General features: G+C 38.5%; 2 non-coding genes across 2 annotated transcripts; one reads left to right on the top strand and one right to left on the bottom strand.

The window, feature by feature from the left end:
* Positions 1-1,511: 1,511 nt before the first annotated feature.
* Positions 1,512-1,618, bottom strand: LOC121209278 (small nucleolar RNA R71). Its single transcript, XR_005904393.1, has one exon. It is a non-coding gene; the product is annotated as a small nucleolar RNA R71 (small nucleolar RNA).
* Positions 1,619-12,532: 10,914 nt separating this feature from the next.
* On the top strand, positions 12,533-12,638 carry LOC121209300 (small nucleolar RNA R71). Its single transcript, XR_005904415.1, has one exon. It is a non-coding gene; the product is annotated as a small nucleolar RNA R71 (small nucleolar RNA).
* Positions 12,639-18,198: the final 5,560 nt, after the last annotated feature.

The raw sequence follows: 18,198 nt of genomic DNA, 5'->3' as shown, positions 1-18,198 counted from the left end.
CGTTATTCTTCTGAGATGTTTTCTTATTTAGTTATGAACTAAAACCCTTAAATACCTAAGCGAATGAAACCTAAGATGAATCTTGTTTTTATTTTCCGACTTGTATGATAAATATTTAACTTGTTCTTGATTATGTGTTCTTATATCTTATTTTGATATCCCAGGATACTGATTCAAGATAAGCTCTTATTCAGAAGAGGAATAGACCCTGTCTAATGGTACATTTGTCATAATTAAGCGGAGTTGATTGCACACCTAAACATAGGGTGACAAGATTTTGCCGGATTATGGTGAAACCTAATAAGGGGATCCATGGATCGAGTTAATGCAAGCCTAGGGTGTTAATTAGAGAAAAGTCTCAATTATTCAATCTAGGGATTAGACGTTATTAGTCTTGAATTGGGATAATAACATAACTTAGGGATCTCTACGGAACAAGTTAAATGAATAAATCATCCGATTCGGAGCCAGAATAACAAGTACAGTCTAGGTGGATTTTTCCTTAGGTATTGTCTTAATTCAATCGATTTTCCCAAAAGCAATTCCCCAATTCCATTCTCTGTGAATTCTTAGTTTAGATAATTTTTTATTTAAAACAAAAACATTTTTATTCTTAGGCTAGATAACAAAAAGACAGTCATTACTAGTACTTTTAGTTCCCTTAGGTTCGACAATCCGGTCTTTGCTAAAACTATACTACTGTTCGATAAGTACACTTGCCTACATCGCGATAACAGTTAGTTTCAAGAATGATTAATTATAAATATTTAAAACCTTTCACGAAATCACTCGATCAAGTTTTTTGGCGTCGTTTCCGGGGAACTAAAATCTTAGGAACACTCAGTTTTTATTACTTTAGCTATTTATTTTTCTTTCAATCTAATTTTATTTTTAATTTTATTCTAATTTACTAATTTTTTTTTCTTTCTTCTGATAGGTTTTTATAGTTTATGACTAGAAGAAACCCGTCAGGACCACTACTTTTTGACGAAGAAATCGATTGCACAGTTCGCAGAAACCAAAGAGAAATAAGGCGAAGCATAAGATACACAAAGAACGATACTCAAACCCCAACCGTAGAGATGGTTGAAAACCAAGACAATCATCTACCTCCTGCAATTGCGGTTAATCAAAATCCTGCTCCACGCACTATGTATAATTATGCTAAACCTTCTTTAACAGGAACTGAATTGAGCATAGTTAGACCTACTGTAGCTGCAAATTCTTTTGAAGTAAAACCTAACACTATTCAAATGATATAGCAATTTGTTCAGTTTGATGGTTTGTAGGATGAGGATCCCAATACTCATTTAGTCAACTTCTTAGAACTATGCGATACATTTAAACTTAATGGTGTTTCTGATGATGCCATTCATCTTCGGTTATTCCCTTTTTCGTTGAGGAACAAAGATAAACAGTGGTTGAACTCATTACCACGAGGGTCAATCACTACTTGGGAACAAATGACCGAAAAATTTCTATTAAAATATTTTCCATCGACTAAAATGGCTAAGTTACGTAACGATATCTCTTCTTTTGTGTAGATGGATTTAGAAACACTCTACGATGCATGGGAGAGATACAAGGACCTTTTAAGAAGGTGCCCTCACCATGGGTTACCGCTTTGGCTTCAGGTTCAACCATTCCTTAATAGCCTGAATCCTTTGACTCGGCAAATGGTTGACACAGCTGTTGGCGGAACCATCAATAATAAAACACCTAAAGATGTGTATGAGTTCATAGAGGAGATTTCATTGAATAACTATTAGTGGCAAGTCATGAGGACAAAGCCAACGAAAATAATCGGTGTTTATAACGTTGATTCAGTCACCATGCTCTCTAATCAGGTAGAACTCTTGAATAAAAAGATTGATGGTTTTCTTAGTTCTTCACAAGTTCACCCAGTAATGCAGTACGAAGCAAGTGGAGGTGGAACAAGCCATTCGGAATACCGACCTTATGGCCAAAACATCGATAACGAGTAATTAAATTACATAGGCAATAATCCTCGACCTCAAAATAATCGATATAGTAATACTTACAATGCAGGTTGGAGGAACCACCCCAATTTCTCGTGGGGCAGTCAAGGAAGTCAAAGACCACAACCATCTCTAGGCTACCAACAACCACCCTACCAACAAGAAAAGAAGCCGAACCTTGAAGAGATGCTCATAAATTTTATCTCGGTGTCAGAAACCTATTTCCAAAGCACCGAGACAACACTCAAAAAACAACAAGTGTCGATCCAAGGGCTCGAAACTTAGATAGGCCAGCTTTCCAAACTAATCTCCGAATGACCACAAGGGAGCTTGCCAAATAACACTGAACCTAACCCAAGGGAACAGCTCAACCCGATTAATGTTCAAGATGAAGAAGGATTCATTGAGTCTAAGCCAGAACCGAGGCAAGAAATTGTGGTAAGCAAAGGTCAAGGTGAGGTAGATCATAATAAAAACAAATTGGTGAATGTCGAATATAAACCTCGTGTGCCATACCCCAACGCAACAAGGAGAGACCGCTCAGATGAAAAATTTGGTAAATTCCTTAAACTCTTAAAAAAATTACATATTAACTTACCATTTATTAAAGCTCTATCACAGATGCCAAACGCAATGAAATTTTTAAAGGAGCTTTTAGCAAATAAGCGTAAGATGGACGTGGCATCACATGTAGAGCTCAACGTAGTTTGCTCAGCTATTCTCCAGAATAAACTACCTAACAAACTTAAAGATCCAGGGAGTTTTACAATTCCTTGCTTAATTGGTAGTTTAGATGTTAATAATGCATTAGCTGATTTGGGGGCTAGTATTAACATCATGCTTTACAAAATGTTCAAACAATTAGGTCTCGGGAAACCCAAACAGACTAGGATGAGCATTCAATTAGCAGATAAAACTATAAGATTTCCTAGGGGTATTATTGAAGATGCGCTAGTTAAAATCGATAAATTTATATTTCCTGTTGACTTCATTGTTATAGACATAGAGGAGGATAGCAACGCTCCTTTAATTCTAGGAAGACCCTTTTTAGCAATTGCTAAAACAATTATTGATGTTGGAACAGGTGAACTCACACTCCGTGTGGGAGACGAAAGAATCACTCTTCAAGCTCGCAATTCTGACAACACATCAGAAATTGAAGGTGATCGTTTAACCCATTCTACTAAAACTGACAATATGGTACAACCTACTGTGCAGGAAATGAGTCTGAAGGAAGCACATGAGCCATTCGCAAGCAATAGTAGAGGACCCATTCATGAAGATCGAAGGCTAAAAATCAAGGAGCTAGATGAATGGCGGATGCATAAATCGAGAACACCTGACAAACTAAATCTACGACAGAATAAGCTCAATCCGTTTCCAAATCAACTTAAGGTTGGAGATAGTGTCTTATTAGATGCCACAGATCCCCACATTGTCGCTACCACATCAAATGAAGAAATCCCTCTTACGGTACTCAACATTTTCCCATTCGGCACAGTCGAGGTGAGTCATCCCAAGTTTGACACTTTTAAGGTAAACAACACCCGTTTAAAACCTTATTTTGATGAGATTAATAGCAGGAATGAGGAGTATAAACTCCTCAAACCACCATGATCATTCAACGGAGAGGTAAGTCGAGCTTAGACTATAAATAAGCACTTCTTGGGAGGCAACTCAAGCACTAACTGTATTAACTTCTTTATAATTTAGTCTTCAATATCTAACTTACTAACGGATCACTTGAATACAGGTTTTCCACAGGGACACAGCCAATAGCACGAGCGTGCTTAGGGTAGTGTGAAAACAAGACAACAATTTTTCCTAAACACGGGCTGCGATAAAACTCCACGACCGTGTGACATGGCCATGGTTGAACCTACCAAAACAACACGGGGGTGAGACACGCCTATGTGGAAGAACCGTGCCTGAACTTGTTAAAACAGCACGGGCATGCTACACGCCCGTGTCTAGCACCCTTGGTCGAACTTGTTAGATTGACACGGGTGTGTGTCTGAATACATGGGCGTGGGAGAAGCGAACAACACTAGACACGGCCGTGCGACATGGATGTGTGCACCCACACACCCAAGGAACACGGGCGTGTACTAAATGTCAGACGCGCCCAAATTCAAAATTTGCGAATCGCACGGGCTAAAATTGGGGAACACGGGCGTGTTACCTGGTCGTGTGCCCCAAAATCTATAAATACCCTGCACTATTCATTGTCTTTCCCACTCAAAAACCCTAACCCTAGCCGCTGCAATTCCACACAGCCTCCTTGCCATGCCCGTGCGCTGCCTCCAACTCCGTTTTTGACGCCCATTCTCCTTTTTCTAGCGTTTGTTCACTCTTTTCTCGTTTATTCTTACTAATTTCTAGGGCTATTTATCATAATAATATGAAATTTTTCATGTTCCTTTCTTATTTTTATCATACAAATGTTATATCTAGAATAGTTATTATCTTTTTCATGTTAAAATTTTTACTCATTATATGATTTCTATACTTTATTTGATTAGTTAGAAGTAAATATTCATGATTAGAACAATATATATACTCATGCCTTTCGTGTTAACATTTTTCATCCATTACACATATTGCATTCCATGAAATTCGTTGCCATTTTTATGCCATACAATTGATTACTTTGATTAATGTGTTAGTCTTAGTAGTTACTGAAATTATGATTGTTATTTACAAATTATCTTAATTTTACTTTGATCATTCCTCAAAATGAATTAATGGTTCTTGATCGCAGGTTCCATGTCGTCTTCACGAGGAAAGAAAACTGTCGTACCTGCTTTGAAGAAGAGGAAGGGAGCGTAATCTTCCGCGAGTCCAACCACGAAAATTTGTCACCCTCTCCTACAGTTCCCCCGAAGGCCTCAAGAAGAGATTTTTCAAATACTTCGAGCCTAACCTTTAATTGCGGGCTGTTGCATCGACTGAGCGACCGTAGAACAAGTTCAGTTGGCTGATGTGATTCGGGCCCTCCCAACCACCGACCCTTAGAAGCTGTTCTTTGGGATCATCGAACCAACATACCTCAAGATCACAAAGAACTATGCTCAACATTCCATCTTCAGACCGTAATGATGAATTACGATGATTCTGGCACGGTCCAGTTTCGCCTAGGTGGGTTAGTCTGCTAGCTAAGCGTCTGATCGCGAGGTTTCGTGATAGGTTTTAAATATTTATAATTACTCGTTCTTGAACTAACTATTATCGTGATATAGGCAAGTGTACCTATCGAACAATAGTACAGTTTTAGCAAGACCGGATTGTCGAACCCAAAGGAACTAAAAGTACTAGTAATGACTGTCTTTTTATTATCTAGCCTAGGAATAAAAGGGGTTTTTATTTTAATTAACTAATTATCTAAACTAAGAACGCACTGAGAAAAGAATTGGGGAATTGCTTTTGGGAAAATCGATTGACTTAAGACAATACCTAAGGAAAAATCCACCTAGACTTTACTTGTTATTCTGGCTCTGAACCGGACAATTTATTCATTCAACTTGTTTCGTAGAGATCCCTAAGTTATGTTATTATCTCTATTCAAGACTAATAACGTCTAATACATAAATTGAATAACCGAGACTTTTCTCTAATTGACACTCTAGGGTTGCATTAACTCGATCTATGGATCCCCTTATTAGGTTTCACCCTAATTCGGCAAAATCTTGCCACCCTATTTCTAGGCACGCAATCAGCTCTGCTTAATTATGACAAACGTACTCTTAGACAGGGTCTATTCCTCTTCTGAATAAGAGCATATCTTGAATCAGTATCCTGGGATATCAAAACAAGAATTAAGAACACATAATTAGGAACAAGTTAAATATTTATCATACGATTCAGAAAATAATAACAAGATTCGTCTTAGGTTTCATTCCCTTTAGGTATTTAGGGGTTTTAGTTCATATCTAAATAAGAAAACATCTCAGAAGAATAAAGAATACAAAACATAAAGAAAACCCAAAACTCCTAAAGGAAAATTGAGGAGAGATCTTCAGTCTTGATGATGAATCCAGCTTCTGAGATGGATCAATCGACTTCCTTGGAGTAATTCCTTACCCCCTATTCTTTGTCCCCCTTTTTCTCTTCTTATCGGGTGTATTTATAGGATTTGGAATTCCTATAAGCCCTCGAAAGTGGCCTTTTCTGAATTGGACTCAACTTGGGCTCTGCAAGGACACGCCAGTGTGACACGCCCGTGTGAATCGTGTTTCAATTTTGCTAAATTGACACAGCCGTGTGGTCTGCCCATGTGAAGAGGTCCAGGCTGTGTTGATTTCGTACTTTGGCCCATTTTCTCTATTTTTGGCCTGTTTCTCGTTCCTTTCGCTCTCTTATGCTCTCCTAAGTATAAAATATGAAATTAAAGCATTAGGAGCATCGAATTCACCAATTCTAATGAGAAATCATCCATAAATTGCATTAAACATGGGGTAAAAATATGTATAATTTACGGTTTATCAAATACCCCCACACTTAAGCATTTGATTGTCCTCAAGCAAAATTCTCAACTCATAATCAAAATAAATTCTCCTCAACTTACAATTCCTATCGATAATATCTCAGAATAATCCATAGGTAATCATACATTGAGAATTCAACTAAAAGAACATAAAAGTTTCAAACATTGCAAGTTCAGTATTTAATCATGCAAACATAGGTGTCTCTCCGCATTTAAGTAATTACCTTTAATTTAGAAAATCACAGAGTTTCACATCCTCACTAAGGATTCACTCAAATCACTCGAGGTGTTTAAGAACAATAAATGAAGCACTCAATAGTCAATAATGAAAAGTCATTACCATAGGCTTGCATGAAAATTCATTACCATAGGCTTGCATGAAAATCAAATCTCCACCACTATAAGTTAAGATGATACATCAATTAAAAGGTCTTTAGAGGGTTGTAGTGAGGCTTGGTTAAGGGGTGTGGCCACAAGCTGAAAGAAAAGGGTTAGAATCGAGATTGAATTTGAAAAATTGCCTAACTAGAAAAAGAGTTAATCTTCACTTTCATACAACAGAGCTTCTTTAAGAAAATGAAAGTACAGATATGTATACATAGTTCTTTTTTTAAGAACAAGTTAAATAATATAGACTAACTATTGAGAACAAAACATAGCTAAGCAATCCATTCAACTCAAATCTCAACAAAAATAGGGATTAATTTAGGGGATTTCAACAATAATAGGTTAAAGGTTAATATTAAGGGTAATACAAGAAATGGCTTGTTAGGCTCAAAGGGGTTTATTAGGGGTTAATTGTGGAGGTAGGCTTTTCGATGGCATGAGTGGGTTAATCCTAAGTGCCTTAATCATTTTGACATATCAAATCAAATGGTGTGGTCTCGACATGCATAATCAAGCAAGTTCTAGAATAACAGTTCAATACTGACACACTCAAAGCAATAATGAAAGTGAGCATGGAAAAATTAATAGATGCTAAAAAGGCTCAAAAATCTCACAATAAATTATGGCTTTTTGATGTTTAGACTCGTGAATTCCAATTTAAAGTAATACCTAGACTTGGGGAAACAACCTATAATTTTAAATTCTTAAAAATCAACTTATCATGATTGATTCTCTAAAGTCTTAAAGTTTAAAAAATCAATGCATAAATCCCTATGTTTTAATTCAAGATAAATCAATCAAAATCATAAATCAATTAAAATTTATCCTACATACGGTATGAGAGTTTTTCAAGAGAACAAGATGATTATTCAAGGATTTTTCTGATAATGAAATAAATACCCCCTCACACTTAAGATGTACATTGCCCTCAATGTACAAAGATAGATGTTAGAGTTATAAAAATAAGATAGGGAGAGAGGTGAAACTTCCTGTATGATGAATTCCTCGAACTAGTGTTTTGGAGAGTGATTGGTTCGAGAGTGAAGGAGGATACTCCGGTGGTCATAGAGGTTCATTACGCCATAAGTCATGCGCCAAAATAATATTATATCTAATGGTGGCTATGGTCGTGGTCCAGCAGGATATGGCAGTCCTGGAAAACCATTCCTAGTGGAGTTTTAGTTCCTATGTGATGATGAGCTTGAGAGCTCTCTATAACTGTGATAAAATTAGGAACTTTTTAGGGGATATTAGGAAGAATAAGTACTCGAAAAGAAATAATCGAAATTTATAATTAAAAATAAAATTCTAAAATATAACAAAAAATAAAAAGTAGTTTCAATAAAAATTAAAAACATAAAACAATAAATAAATATTTCTAAACATCTTCATCGCTGGATGGTTCGTGAGGTGGGACTGGTGATGAGATGTGGAGGTACTGACAAATCTGCTGTAAGGTAGCATCAATGTTGTCAAATCATTGAAAACACTGATGCTCGAATCGGGTAAGGCACTCAGAGATGTCAGCATATAAAGCCGCCACATGAACTGGACGAGAGGGTGGTGGTGGCTGAGTCGGTGGGTCCTCGTGCTGTGGGGGGACATCATCAGAAATGTCCTCGTAGACCTCCTCCTCGGTAGATTGGGCGAGACGATACTGGGGAGGCTAGGTTCTTCGGTGCCTCTCAATCATCCTAATTCTAAGCATGCTTGAGATGCCTTGTGAAGACATCTGGCCGACAAGGGTGAGGGACGATTCTTGGGCCGCGGTGTTGAGGAGCTTAAAGTGTCATGCTAGCCTAGTCACGTAGGGGCCAATGGAGATGACCCCCTTCCGATGTTGCTCCGTCTGGTGCTAAATTGCAAGGGCGATGAAATAGGCAAGGTCGATGACGTGCCTTTGCGACATGCACCACAAGAAGTAGATGCCGTGGGTGTTGACAATGCTAGTGCTCTCTCGTCTCCTTGTAACTGTGTGAGCTAAAATTACGTGTAAATACCTCAGGGATGGTGGGAGAATTGATGCCTTGGAGCGGCTAGGATTGTAGGAGGCGTGCTAGGGGCAAACGTGTGCTAGCACTTCGAGGGAGAGACATGTACGTCGCGACTGAGAGCATGTAGTTTATTGTCCTCTCGAAACTCCTCCGTATATAGGCCTAGAGCAGCACCGAACTATGGGACGCTTAGCTGGCAGATTAATCCGCCTAGGCGAAACTAGACCTTGCCGAGATCATCATACCTTGTCATTACAGTCTGGAGATGGAACGTTGAGCATAGTTCTATTGTGAGCTCAAGGTATGCCTGCTCGATAATCCCAAAGAACAACTCCCAAGGGTCGGTTGTTAGGAGAGCCCGAATTGCGTCAGCCATCTAGACTTGTTCTACGGCAGCCCAGTCGATGCAGCGGCCCGCAATTAAGGGTTGGGCCCGAAGTATTTGGAACAGTTCTTCCTGGGGCCCTTGGGAAACTGTAGGAGAGAGTGATAGATTTTCGCGGTTAGGCCCGTGAAAGTGGACGCTCCCTTCCTCTTCTTCGAAACAGGTACGACAGTTTTCTTTCCTTTTAACGATGACATGGTACCTACGAGTAGGATCATCGAGTCATCTCGATGAGTGGTCGAAGTGAAAGGAATACAATATCCAATTAAAAAGCATACTTTCAGCCACAACCAAACATAACTAATATAATAATTTCGTGACTTTGTCATTGTATGTAGCAATGGAATGTGTAAAAGAATGAAGCTTTGCTAGCAACATGAAATGTATAAGACATAATTGAACAATGCAAATTACATGAGAGATATTGGCTTGGGAATATCATGAGAATGAGCATGGTAAAATCATGGGTATGAAGTTTCCTAATCACTTTTTTTAACATGCAATGTATAATAACTAACTAAAAAAGCAAACTAAATGATAGAGTAATGAACAAAAATGGAATATAGTTCAAAAGAAATGGAAATTATTGTAATAACAAGCATTAGTTATAAGTAGAATAGAAGTGAAGAGAGTAAACAAACGCTAAGGGAGAGAGATTGGGCGTCAAAAACATAGTTGAAGGTGGCGCACGGGCGTGGCAGAGGGCCGTGTGGAGTTGCAGCGGCTAGGGTTAGGGTTTTTGAATGGGGAAAAAGTGAATAGTGTAGGGTATTTATAAATTTTGGGGCACACGGCCATGGCACACGCCCGTGTCCCCCATTTCAGCCCGTGTGATTTGCGAATTTCAAATTTGGGCACGACTGACATTTAGTACACACCAGTGTTCCTCGGGCGTGTGGGTTCACATGGTCGTGTTTAACGGCTGTGTCTAGCTTCGTTCGCTTCTCCCACACCTGTGTGTTCAAGCTCCACGCCTGTGTTATGTTAACAGGTTCGACCACGAGTGTTAGACACGAGTGTGTCACACGACCGTGCTAGTTTCTCAGTTTCAACCACGGGTCTTCCACACGAGTGTGTCGCACACCCGTGTTGTTTTGGCAGGCTTGACCACGGCCATGTCGCACGACCGTGGCATTTTATCGTAGCCCGTGTTGGGGAAATTTTTTGCCTTATTTTCACACGGCCTTGAGTACGCCCGTGTGCTTGGCCGTGTCTCTGTGGAAACACCTGTATTCAAGATCTCTATTAGTAGGTTAGGAGTTAAATACCAAAATTTAAAGAAATTAATAATGTTAGTGCTCGGGTTGCCTCCTAAGAAGCGCTTATTTATAGTCTAAGCTCGACTTACCTCTTCAGTGAATGGTCATGGCGGTTTGGGGAGTTTATACTCCTCATTCCTACTATTAATCTCATCAAAATAAGGTTTTAATCGGGTGTTGTTTACCTTAAAAGTGCCGAACTTGGGATGACTCACCTCCACCGTACCGAATGGAAAAATACTGAGTACCGTAAAAGGGATTTCCTCATTCATTGTGGTAGTGACAATGTAGGGATCAGTTGTATCTAGTAAGACTTTATCACCAACCTTTAGTTGATTTGGAGAGGTATCGAGCTCGTTTTGGCGTAGTTTCAGTTTATCGTGTGTTCTCGATTTATGTGCTCACCATTTGTTTAGCTTCTCTATTTGTAGCCTTCGTTCTTCATGAATGTGTCCTCTATCATTTCTGGAACATGGCTCGTGAACTTCTTTGAAGCTCAATTTCTACAAAGTCATATTGTCAGTTTTAGTAGATTGGTGTGGACTATTACCTTCAATGTTCGATGTGACGCCAAAATTACGAGCTTGAGGGGTGATCGTTTCGTCTCCCACACACTGTGCCAACATCAATAATTGTTTTAGCAGTTGCTAAAAAGGGCCTCCCTAAAATCAAAGGGGTGTTATTATCCTCCTCTATGTCTAGAACAACGAAATCAATGGGAAAGATGAACTTATCTACTTTCACTAGTACATCTTCAATAATACCCCTAGGAAATCTTATAGTTTTATCTGCCAATTGAATGCTCATCCTAGTTTGTTTAGGCTTCCCAAGACCTAGTTGCTTAAACATTTTGTAAGGCGTGACGTTAATACTAGCTCCTAAATCAGCTCATACGTGACTTATATCTAAACTGCCAATTAAGCAAGGAATTGTAAAACTCTCTAGATCTTTCAATTTGTGGGTAGCTTATTCTGTAGAATAGCTGAGTAGACTGCGTTTAGCTCCACATGCGACGCTTTGTCCAACTTCTGCTTATTTACTAAAAGCTCTTTTAAAAATTTCATTGCATTTGGCATCTGGGACAAAGCTTCAATAAACGGTAAGTTAATTTTTTCAAAAGTTTGAGGAATTTACCGAATTGTTCATCTGAGCGGTCTTTCCTTGTCGCGTTAGGGTATGGGACACGAGGTCTATATTCTTCATTCACCATTTTGTTATGACTTACCTCACTTTTACCTTTGCTCACCACAGTTTCTTGCATTAATTCCGGCTCAGGCGCAATGAGTCCTTCCTTATCTTGAGTAGTAATTGCGTTGAGGTGTACCCTTGGATTAGGTTCAGTATTACTTGGTAAGCTACCTTGTGGTCGTTCGGAGATTAGTTTGGATTGCTGGCCTATTTGAGTTTTGAGCCCTTAGATCGATGTTTGTTGATTCTTAAGTGTTGTCTTTGTATTTTAGCAATGGGTTTCTGATACCGAGATGAATTTAGAGAGCATCTCTTCAAGGTTTGGTTTCTTCTCTTTTTGATAAGGTGGTTGTTGAAAACCCTGAGAATTTTGTGGCTTTTGATTCCCTTGACCACCCCAAGAGAAGTTTGGGTGGTTTCTCCAACTTGCATTATAGGTATTACTGCATGGGTTATTTTGAGATCGAAAGTTATTGTTACCCATATAGTTGACTTGTTCCTCTTCGATTGTAGGATTGAAGGATTGATATTCTGTATGCACACCTCCTCTACTTGAGTCACACCTCATTAATGGATGTACCTGTGTAGAACCAAGTAAACCATCAATCTTTTTATTGAGAAGTTCTACCTGATTTGACAGTATAGTAACTAAGTCGATGTTATAAATGCCGACTGTTTTTGTTGGCTTAGTCCTCATGACTTGCCACTGATAATTATTTAATGACATTTCTTCAATGAATTCATAAGCCTCTTCAGGTATTTTGTTGTTGATGGTTCCTCTAGCAGCTGCGTCAATCATCTGTCTTGTTGAGGGATTCACACCATTGTAAAATGTTTGAACTTGCAGCCATAGAGGTAACCCGTGGTGAGGGCACCTTCGCAATAGATCCTTGTATCTCTCCCATGCATTGTAAAGTGTTTCTATGTCCATCTGTATAAAAGAAGAGATATCATTACGTAACTTAGCTGTTTTAGCCGGCGGAAAATATTTTTGTAGAAATTTTTCGGCCATTTGTTCCCAAGTAGTGATGGACTCTTGTGGTAACGAGTTCAACCACTGTTTAGCTTTGTTTCTTAGTGAAAAAGGGAATAACTGAAGGCGAATGGCATCATCAGAAATTCCATTAATTTTGAAAGTGTCGCAAAAGTCCAAAAAATTTGCCAAGTGAGTGTTGGGATCCTCATCCTGCAAACCATCAAACTGAACAAACTGCTGTATCATCTGAATTGTGTTAGGTTTCAGTTCAAAATTATTTGCAGCAGTAGGAGGTCTAACTATACTTGAATCAGTTCCTGTTAAAGAAGGTTTAGCATAGTCATACATAGTACGTGGAGTAGGATTTTGATTAGCCACAATTGCAGGAGGTAGCTGATTGCCTTGGTTTTCAGCCATCTCTTCAGTTGGGGGTTGAGTATCGTCTTTTTTCTCGTTCTCCGTGTATCTTAAGCTTCGCCTTAGTTCTCTTTGGTTTCTACGAACTGTGCGATCTATTTCTTCGTCAAAAAGTAATGGTCTCGAAGGGTTTCTTCTAGCCAGAAACTATAAAAACCTGCTAAGAGAAAGAAAAACTAAATTAATAAATAATAATAAATTAAATTAAATTGCAAGAAAAATAAAAGGCTAAAGTAGTAAAAATTGAGTGTTCCTAATATTTCAGCTCCCCGGCAACGGTGCCAAAAACTTGATTGCGAGGTTTCGTGATACGTTTTAAATATTTATAACTACTCGTTCTTGAACTAACTATTATCGTGATGTAGGCAAGTGTACCTATCGAACAGTAGTATAGTTTTAGCAAGACCGGATTGTCGAACCCAAAGGAATTAAAAATACTAGTAATGACTGTCTTTTTATTATCTAACCTAAGAATCAAAGGGGTTTTTATTTTAATTAACTAATTATCTAAACTAAGAACGCACTGAGAAAAGAATTGGGGAATTGCTTTTGGAAAAATCGATTGACTTAAGACAGTACCTAAGGAAAAATCCACCTAGACTTTACTTGTTATTCTGGCTCTGAACCGGACAATTTATTCATTCAACTTGTTCCGTAGAGATCCCTAAGTTATGTTATTATCTCTATTCAAGAGTAATAACGTCTAATCCCGAAATTGAATAACCGAGACTTTTCTTTAATTGACACTCTAGGGTTGCTTTAATTCGATCTATGTATCCCCTTATTAGGTTTCACCCTAATCTGGCAAAATCTTGTCACCCGATTTCTAGGCGCGCAATCAACTCCGCTTAATTATGACAAAAGTACTCTTAGACAGGGTCTATTCCTCTTCTGAATAAGAGCATATCTTGAATCACTATCCTGGAATATCAAAACAAGAATTAAGAACACATAATTAAAAACAAGTTAAATATTTATCATACGATTCAGAAAATAATAACAAGATTTGTCTCAGGTTTCATTCCCCTTAGGTATTTAGGGGCTTTAGTTCATAACTAAATAATAAAACATCTTAGAAGAATAAAGAATACAAAACATAAAGAAAACCCAAAACTCCTGAAGGGAAATTGAGGAGAGATCTTCAGTCTTATGATGAATCCAGCTTCTGAGATGGATCAATCGGCTTCCTTGGAGTAATTCCTTACCCCCTATTCTCCGTCCCTCTTTTTCTCCTCTTCTCGGGTGTATTTATAGGCTTTGGAATGCCTATAAGCCCTCAAAAGTTGCCTTTTTCGAATTGGACTCAACTTGGGCTCGGTAGGGACATGCCCGTGTGACACGCCCTTGTGCGATTACTTCAGGCCGTGTTCGAGCCTGTTAAAATGGCACGGTCGTGTGCTATAGCCGTGTGAATCGTGCTTCAATTCTGCCAGATTGACACGGCCGTGTCGTCTTCCCGTGTGAAGAGGTCCAGGCCATTTTGATTTCGTACTTTGGCCCATTTTATTTGTTTTTGGCCCGTTTCTCGTTCCTTTCGCTCTCTTATGCTCTCCTAAGTATAAAATATAAAACTAAAGCATTAGGAGCATCAAATTCACCAATTCTAATGAGAAATCATCCATAAAATGCATTAAACATGGGGTAAAAATTTGTATAATTTACGGTTTATTAGCATCCCAGAGTTCTGTGCTGCACCGGGCTTATATACAGAGGAGTTCAAGGAGGAGAATGGACTACATGCTCTCACTCGCCACATACATTTCTCTCCCTCGAAGTGCTGGCACACTTTGGCCCCTGGCGTAGCCTCCTACAATCCTAGCCGCTCCAAGGCATAAGTTCTCCCACCATCCCTGAGGTACCTATACGCCATTTTGGCTCACACGATTACAGGGAGGCGATAGAGCACTGGCATCATCAACACTCACGACGCCTACTTCTTATGGTGTATGTCGCATGGGCACGTCATCGACCTTGCCTATTTCATTGCCCTCGCGATTCAGCACCAGACAAAGCGGCATAGGAAGGGGGTCATCTCCATTGGCCCCTATGTTACTCGGTTGGCTCGACACTTCGGGCTCCTCAGCACTGCGGCCCAAGAATCATCCGTTACCCTCATCAGCCAGATGTCTCCACAAGGCATCTCAAGCATGCTTAGCATAAGGATGATCGAGAGGCACTGAGGAACCTACCCTCCTGAATATCATCTTGCCCAATCTACCGAGAAGGAAGCCCACGAGGCCATTCCTGATGATGTCCCTCCACAGCAAGAGGACCCAATGACTCAGCCACCACCACCCTCTCGTCCAGTTCATGTGGTGGCTTCATATGCTGACATCTCTGAGTGCCTCACTAGATTCGAGCAGCAGTGCTTTCAATGATTTGACAACATTGATGCTACTCTACAGCAGATTTTTTAGCACCTCTATATTTCATCGCTAGACCCACCTCGCGAACCATCCAACGATGAAGATGTTTAAAAACATTTATTTATTTTTTATGTTTTTAATTTTTATTAAAACTACTTTTTATTTTTATTATAAGATTTTAGAATTTTATTTTTAATTATCAATTTCGATTATTTCTTTATGAGTAATTATTCTTCCTAATATCCTCTAAAAAGTTCTTGATTTTATCACAGTTATATAGAGCTCTTAAGCTCATCATCGCATAGGAACTAACAACTCCATCGGGGACGATTCTTCACGACTGCCATGTCCTGATCAACCACGACCATAGCTACCACTAGATATAATATTCTTTTGGCACAGGACTTCTAGACTAATGATCCTCTACGACCGCCGAAGTATCCTCCTCCATTCTCGAACCGATTACTCTCCAAAACTCCAGTTCGAGGAATTCATCATACAAGAAGTTTCACTTCTCTCCCTATCTTATTTTTATACTCTAATATCTATCTTTGTACATTGAAGGTAATGTACATCTTAAGTGTGGGGGGTATTTATTTCATTATCAGAAAAATCCCTGAATGACTACCTTGTTCTCTTGAAAAGCTCTCATATCATATTTAGGATAAATTTTGATAGATTTTTTATTTTTGTTGATATATCTTGAATTAAAATATAGGCATTTATGAATTGATTGTTTAAACTTTAAGACATTAGAGAATCAAGCATGAGAAGTTGATTTTTAAGAATTTAAAATCTTAGGTTGTTTCCCCAAAGTTTAGGTATTACTTTGAGTTGGAATTCACAAGTTTTAAACATCAAAAAGCCATAATTTTTGTGAGATTTTTTAGCCTTTTGAGCATCTATTAATTCTTTCATGCTCACTTTAATTATTGCTTTGAGTGCATCAGTATTGAACTGTTATTCTAGAACTTGCTAGATTATGCATGTCGGGACCACACCAGTTAATTTGATATGTCAAAATGATTAAGGCACTTATGATTAGCCCACTCATGCCATGAAAAGCCTACCTCCACGATTAACCCCTAGTAACCCCCTTGAGCCTAACAAGCCATTTATTGTATTACCCTTAATATTAACCCTTAACCTATTATTGTTGAAATCCCCTAAATTAATTTGATCCCTATTTTTGTCGAGGTTGCTTAGCTATGTCTTGTTTGTAATAAGTTAGTCTATGTTATTTGACTTGTTCTTAAAAAAAAACTCTATTGTACGCAAGTGATGATTAACTCTTTTTCTAGTTAGGCAATTTTTCAATTCAATCTCAATCTTAAAAAAAAATCTCTGTTGTACGCAAGTGATCATTACAACCCTCTAAAGACCTTTTGATTGATGTTTCATCTCAATTTATCAGTGGTGGAGATTTGATTTTCATGCAAGCCTATGGTAATGACTTTTCATTATTGACTATTGAGTGCTTCATTTATTGTCCTTAAAACACCTCGAGTTATTTGAGTGAATCTTTAGTGAGGGTGTGAAACTCTGTGATATTCCAAATCAAAGGATATTACTTAAATGAGGAGAGACACCTATGTTTTCAGGAGAAAATGCTCAACTTGGAATGTTTGAAACTTTTATGTTTTCTTTTAGTTGAATTCTCAATGTATGATTACCTATGAATTATTTTGAGATATTATCGATAGAAATTATAAGTTGAGAAGAATTTATTTTGATTATGAGTTGAGAATTTTGCTTGAGGACAAGCAAGTGCTTAAGTGTGGGGGTATTTGATAAATTGTAATTTATACATATTTTTACCCCATGTTTAACGCATTTTATGGATGATTTCCTATTAGAATTGGTGAATTCGATGCTCCTAATTCTTTAATTTCATGTTTTATACTTAGGAGTGCATAGGAGAGCGAAAGGAACGAGAAATGGGCCAAAATGAGAGAAAATGGGCCAGAGTACGAAATCAACACGGCCTGGACCTCTTCACACGGGTAGACCACACGACCATGTCAATTTGGCAGGCTTGAGCACGGCCTGAAGTAATCGCACAAGGGCGTGTTACACGGGCTTGTCCCTGCCGAGCCCAAGTTGAGTTCAATTCGAAAAAGGGTAATTTTGAGGGCTCTTAGGCATTACAAAGCCTATAAATACACCCTAAAGGAGGAAGAAAAGGGATACACAAAATAGGGAGTAAGGAATTACTCCAAGAAAGCCGATTGATCCATCTCAGAAGCCAGATTCACCATCAAGACTGAAGATCTCTCCTCAATTTACCTTCAGGAGTTTTGGGTTTTCTTTATGTTTTCTTATTTAGTTATGAACTAAAACCCTAAATACCTAAGGGGAATGAAACCTAAGACGAATCTTGTTATTATTTTCTGAATTGTATGATAAATATTTAACTTGTTCTTGATTATGTGTTCTTGATTCTTGTTTTGATATCCCAGGATACTAATTCAAGATAAGCTCTTATTCAGAGGAGGAATAGACCCTGTCTAAGAGTACATTTGTCATAATTAAGCGGAGTTGATTGTGCACCTAGACATAGGGTGACAAGATTTTGCTGGATTAGGGTGAAACCTAATAAGGGGATCCATAGATCGAGTTAATGCAACCCTAGGGTGTTAATTAGAGAAAGGTCTCAATTATTCAATCTAGGGATTAGACATTATTAGTCTTGAATAGGGATAATAACATAAAGGGATCTCTACGGAACAAGTTAAATGAATAAATCGCCCGATTCAGAGCCAGA

This window comes from Gossypium hirsutum, chromosome A10 (genome assembly GCF_007990345.1).
Source record: "Gossypium hirsutum isolate 1008001.06 chromosome A10, Gossypium_hirsutum_v2.1, whole genome shotgun sequence".
NCBI classification, from domain to species: Eukaryota; Viridiplantae; Streptophyta; class Magnoliopsida; order Malvales; family Malvaceae; genus Gossypium; species Gossypium hirsutum.
The sequence above is the reverse complement of the archived record's forward strand: the minus strand, read 5'-3'. Positions and strand labels throughout refer to the sequence as shown.